The following is a 6,000-nucleotide window of genomic DNA, read 5'->3' on the forward strand; positions in this document are numbered from 1 at the left end:
TGGGACGAGTGACAGAAAGTTCTAAGGTTGTGGATGTGTTGTTGCCACTAGGGATAAAACATCGATGTTTTGTCTAAGGATATTTGTGTTGATTACATTACGCACCATACTTAATGCAATTGTCTGTTGTTTGCAACTTAATACTAGAAGGGGTTCGGATGATAACCTGAAAGTGGACTTTTTATGCATAGATGCATGCTGGATAGCGGTCTATGTACTTTGTCGTAATGCCCTGATTAAATCTCATAGTACTCATCATGATATATGTATGTGCATTGTTATGCCTTCTTTATTTGTCAATTGCCCAACCGTAATTTGTTCACCCAACATGCTATTTATCTTATGGGAGAGACACCACTAGTGAACTGTGGACCCCGGTCCATTCTTTACATCTGAAATACAATCTACTGCAATTGTTCTTTACTATTCTTCGCAAACAAACATCATCATCCACACTATACATCTAATCCTTTGTTTACAGCAAGCCGGTGAGATTGACAACCTCACTGTTACGTTGGGGCAAAGTACTTTGATTGTGTTGTGCAGGTTCCACGTTGGCACCGGAATCCCTGGTGTTGCGCCGCACTACACTCCGTCACCAAAAACCTTCACGTGTTCCTTGACTCCTACTGGTTCGATAACCTTGGTTTCATACTGAGGGAAAACTCGCTGCTGTACGCATCAACACCTTCCTCTTGGGGTTCCCAACGGACGTGTGTCAACTGCACGCCAGCAAGGATTTTTCTGGCGCCGTTGCCGGGGAGATCAAGACACGCTGCAAGGGGAGTCTCCCACATCCAATCTCTTTACTTTGTTTTTGTCTTGCTTTACTTTACTTTATTTACTGCTTTGTTTGCTCTTATATCAAAAACACAAAAAAATTAGTTGATAGTTTTACTTTATTTACTGTCTTGCTCTCCATATTGAAAACACAAAAAAATTAGTTACTTGCATTAGCTTTATTTATCTTTTGTTTATTTCATCATGTTTTCTCCTAAGTACACTCTAAAATACATACCGGTAGGACGAGGGTCTATCATTGGGAAAGATAATATAGAAGATTTTTTCACTCATGTTAGTACATCTGAAGATTTTGAAGATAGACACTTGGTAGAACTTGCTCCTACTTATGAAATTGCTGTTGCTTCTTTAGTACACATGTTGGAAACTAAATTTGTTAATCTCAATCCTATAATTCAACATATGTTTCTTACACTCTGTGATATGGAGGAAGGAGAAAAGAAAGATTTTGTCTTAGAAACCCTTCTTAAAGAATTTGGTGGTGTAGCAAGAGAGGCTAGAAAAGTCTTTATTAAATACAAGATGCTTGGCTCTTATACTAACTTTGCTAGTACCCTTGAAAAAATGAAAAAAGATAGATTAAAGTACACTAATAATGTTAATGATGAAGGGGAGATTAAGACAACAATACCTTGTAAGCTCCTACGAATGCATGAAGCTCTAGAAAATAACTATGGTTGGCTTGTTCCCGAAAATTTGTTTGATGAGAATAGCAAGCCTAAGAGTAATGAAAAAGGAGCCTCTGAAACTTACATAGATAAGATACAATGCATAGTTGAGAAAACTCCAAACCCCTCTGTTGATGCTTCGTCTCTTGACAATACTTGATTCACACTTTCTGCGCCTAGCTGAAAGGCGTTAAAGAAAAAGCGCTTATGGGAGATAACCCATTATTTTACTTCTGCACTTTTGTTTGAGTCTTGAAAGTTTTTACTACTGTAGCAACCTCTTCTTATCTTTATTTTATTGCATTGTTGTGCCAAGTAAAGTCTTTGATAGTAAAGTCAATACTAGATTTGGATTACTGCGCAGAAACAGATTTCTTGCTGTCACGAAATTGAGCCGCCCCGTCTGTAGGTAACTTATAAAAATCTGCAAATTTACGTGCCTGATCCTCAGATATGTACGCAACTTTCATTCAATTTGTGAATTTTCATCTGAGCAAGTCTGGTGCCTCTAAAAAATTCGTCTTTACAGACTGTTCTATTTTGACAGATTCTGCCTTTTATTTCGCATTGCCTGTTTTGCTATGTTTGATGGATTTCTTTGTTCCATTAACTTTCAGTAGCTTTGTGCAATGTCCAGAAGTGTTAAGAATGATTATGTCACCTCTGAATATATGAATTTTCAATTATGCACTAACCCTCTAATGAGATTGTTTTGAGTTTGGTGTGGAGGAAGTTTTCAAGGGTCAAGAGAGGAGGATGATACAATATGATCAAGAAGAGTGAAAAGTCTAAGCTTGGGGATGCCCCGTGGTTCATCCCTGCATATTTTAAGAAGACTCAAGCATCTAAGCTTGGGGATGCCCAAGGCATCCCTTCTTCATCGACAACTTATGAGGTTACCTCTAGTGAAACTATATTTTTATTCCGTCACATCTTATGTGATTTACTTGGAGCGTCTGTTTGTTTTTGTTTTTGTTTTTGTTTGAATAAATCGGATCCTAGCATTCTTTGTTTGGGAGAGAGACACGCTCTGCTGTTTCGTATGAACACATATGTTCTTAGCTTTATCATTAATGTTCATTGCGAAGGTTGAACTACTTCATTCATTGTTATATGGTTGGAAACAGAAAATGCTGCATGTGATAATTGGTATAATGTCTTGAATAATTTTATACTTGGTAATTGTTGTGCTCATATAGATCATGTTTAAGCTCTTGCATCATGTACTTTGCACCTATTAATGAAGAACTACATAGAGCTTGTTAAAATTTGGTTTGCATGATTGGTTTCTCTAGAGTCTAGATATTTTCTGGTTAAGGTGTTTGAACAACAAGGAGACAATATAGTCTTATAATACTTACAATATGTTCATATGTGAGCTTTGCTGCACCTTTTATAGTTGAGTTTGCTTCAAACAACCTTGCTAGCCTAGCCTTGTATTGAGAGGAATTCTTCTCGTGCATCCAAATCCTTGAGCCAAAAACTATGCCATTTGTGTCCACCATACCTACCTACTACATGGTATTTCTCTGCCATTCCAAAGTAAATTACTTGAGTGCTACCTTTAAAATTCTATTCTTTGCCTTTGCAATATATAGCTCATGGGAAAATAGCCTTAAAAACTATTGTGATGAAGAATATGTACTTATGTGTATTATTTCTTAATAAGTTGCTTGTTGAGCGGTAACCATGTTTCTGGGGACGCCATCAACTTTTACACCTTTGTTGAATATCATGTGAGTTGCTATGCATGTTCGTCTTGTCTGAAGTAAGGGCGATTTTCATGATCAAATGGTTTGAGTATGCATATTGTTAGAGAAGAACATTGGGCCGCTAACTAAAGCCATGATTCATGGTGGAAGTTTCGAGTTTGGACAATTAATCCTCAACCTCTTATGAGAATTTTAATCGTTGTTGAATGCTTATGCATTAAAGAGGAGTCCATTATCTGTTGTCTATGTTGTCCCGGTATGGATGTCTAAGTTGATAATAATCAAAAGCGAGAAATCCAATGCGAGCTTTCTCCTTAGACCTTTGTACAGGCGGCATAGAGGTACCCCTTTGTGACACTTGGTTGAAACATATGCTATGCAATGATAATCCATGTTAATCCAAGCTAATTAGGACAAGGTGCGAGCACTATTGGTATACTATGCATGAGGCTTGCAACTTATAAGATATCTTATACATAACACATATGCTTTATTACTACCGTTGACAAAATTGTTTCTTGTTTTCAAAATGAAAAGCTCTAGCACAAAAATAGTAATCCATGCTTCCTCTCGCGAAGGGCCATTCTTTTACTTTATTGTTGAGTCAGCTTTACCTACTTTTTTCTATCTTAGAAGCAAACACTTGTATCAACTCGTGTGCATTGATTCTTACATGTTTACCTATTGCACTTGTTATATTACTTTGTGTTGACAATTATCCATGAGATAAATATGTTGAAGTTGAAAGCAATCGCTGAAACTTATATCTTCATTTGTGTTGCTTCAATGCCTTTACTAAGAATTTATTGCTTTATGAGTAACTCTTATGCAAGTCTTATTGATGCTTGTCTTGAAAGTACTATCCATGAAAAGTCTTTGCTATATGATTCATTTGTTTACTCATTATCTTTGCCATTGCTTCGAATCACTGCATTCATCTCATATGCTTTACAATAGTATTGATCAAGATTATGATAGCATGTGGTGCGTAGTTGACGTGGGAGTTAGAAATCTTTGTGGTGTAGCTTTTCTTCAGTTCCCCGGCAACGGCGCCAGAAAATATGCTTGATGGCGTGTATTTCACACGTTCGTTGGGCAACCCCAAGAGGAAGGTATGATGCGCACGAGCAGCAAGTTTTCCCTCGGAAAGAAACCAAGGTTTATCGAACCAGGAGGAGCCAAGAAGCACGTTGAAGGTTGATGGCGGCGGGATGTAGTGCGGCGCAACACCAGAGATTCCGGCGCCAACGTGGAACCGGCACAACACAACCAAAGTACTTTGCCCCAACGAAACAAGTGAGGTTGTCAATCTCACCGGCTTGCTCGTAACAAAGGATTAACCGTATTGTGTGGAAGATGATTGTTTGCAGAGAAAATAGTAAAAACAAGTATTGCAGCAGATTTGTATTTCAGTATTAAAAGAATGGACCGGGGTCCACAGTTCACTAGAGGTGTCTCTCCCATAAGATAAAAGCATGTTGGGTGAACAAATTACAGTAGGGCAATTGACAAATAGAGAGGGCATAACAATGCACATACATGACATGATAAGTATAGTGAGATTTAATTGGGCATTACGACAAAGTACATAGACCGCCATCCAACCGCATCTATGCCTAAAAAGTCCACCTTCGAGGTTATCATCCGAACCCCCTCCAGTATTAAGTTGCTAACAACAGACAATTGCATTAAGTATGGTGCGTAATGTAATCAACAACTACATCCTCGGACATAGCGCCAATGTTTTATCCCTAGTGGGAACAACACAACACAACCGTAGAACTTTCGTCACATCGTCCCGAGTGCCAATGCGGCATGAACCCACTATCGAGCATAAGTACTCCCTCTTGGAGTTAAAAGTAAAAACTTGGCCAGAGCCTCTACTAGAAACGGAGAGCATGCAAGATCATAAACAACACATGTATAATAACTTGATAATTAACATGACATGGTATTCTCTATCCATCGGATCCCGACAAACACAACATATAGAATTACCAGATAGATGATCTTGATCATGTTAGGCAGCTCACAAGATCCAACAATGAAGCACAATGAGGAGAAGACAACCATCTAGCTACTGCTATGGACCCATAGTCCAGGGGTGAACTACTCACTCACCACTCCGGAGGCGACCATGGCGGTGTAGAGTCCTCCGGGAGATGAATCCCCTCTCCGGCAGGGTGCCGGAGGAGATCTCCAGAATCCCCCGAGATGGGATCGGCGGCGACGGCGTCTCAGTAAGGTTTTCCGTATCGTGGTTTTTCGCATCAGGGGTTTCGCGACGGAGGCTTTAAGTAGGCGGAAGGGCAGAGTCGGGGGCCAGACGAGGGGCCCACACTATAGGTCGGCGCGGCCAGGGCTTGGGCCGCGCCGCCCTATAGCTTGGCCACCTCGTGGCCCCACTTCGTGTGTTCTTCGGTCTTCTGGAAGCTCCGTGGAAAAATAGGGCCCCGGGTCTTCGTTTCGTCCAATTCCGAGAATATTTCGTTACTAGGATTTCTGAAACCAAAAACAGCAGAAAACAGAACCGGCACTTCGGCATCTTGTTAATAGGTTAGTTCCGGAAAATGCACTAATATGACATAAAGTGTGCATAAAACATGTAGGTATCATCAATAATATGGCATAGAACATAAGAAATTATCGATACGTCGGAGACGTATCAAGCATCCCCAAGCTTAGTTCTGCTCGTCCCGAGCGGTAAAACGATAACAAAGATAATTTCGAAGTGATATGCCATCATAACCTTGATCATACTATTTGTAAACATATGTAGTGGATGCAGCGATCAAAACAATGGTGATGACATGAGTAAA

The sequence above is a fragment of the Lolium rigidum genome, chromosome 5 (assembly GCF_022539505.1).
Source record: "Lolium rigidum isolate FL_2022 chromosome 5, APGP_CSIRO_Lrig_0.1, whole genome shotgun sequence".
Classification (NCBI taxonomy): domain Eukaryota; kingdom Viridiplantae; phylum Streptophyta; class Magnoliopsida; order Poales; family Poaceae; genus Lolium; species Lolium rigidum.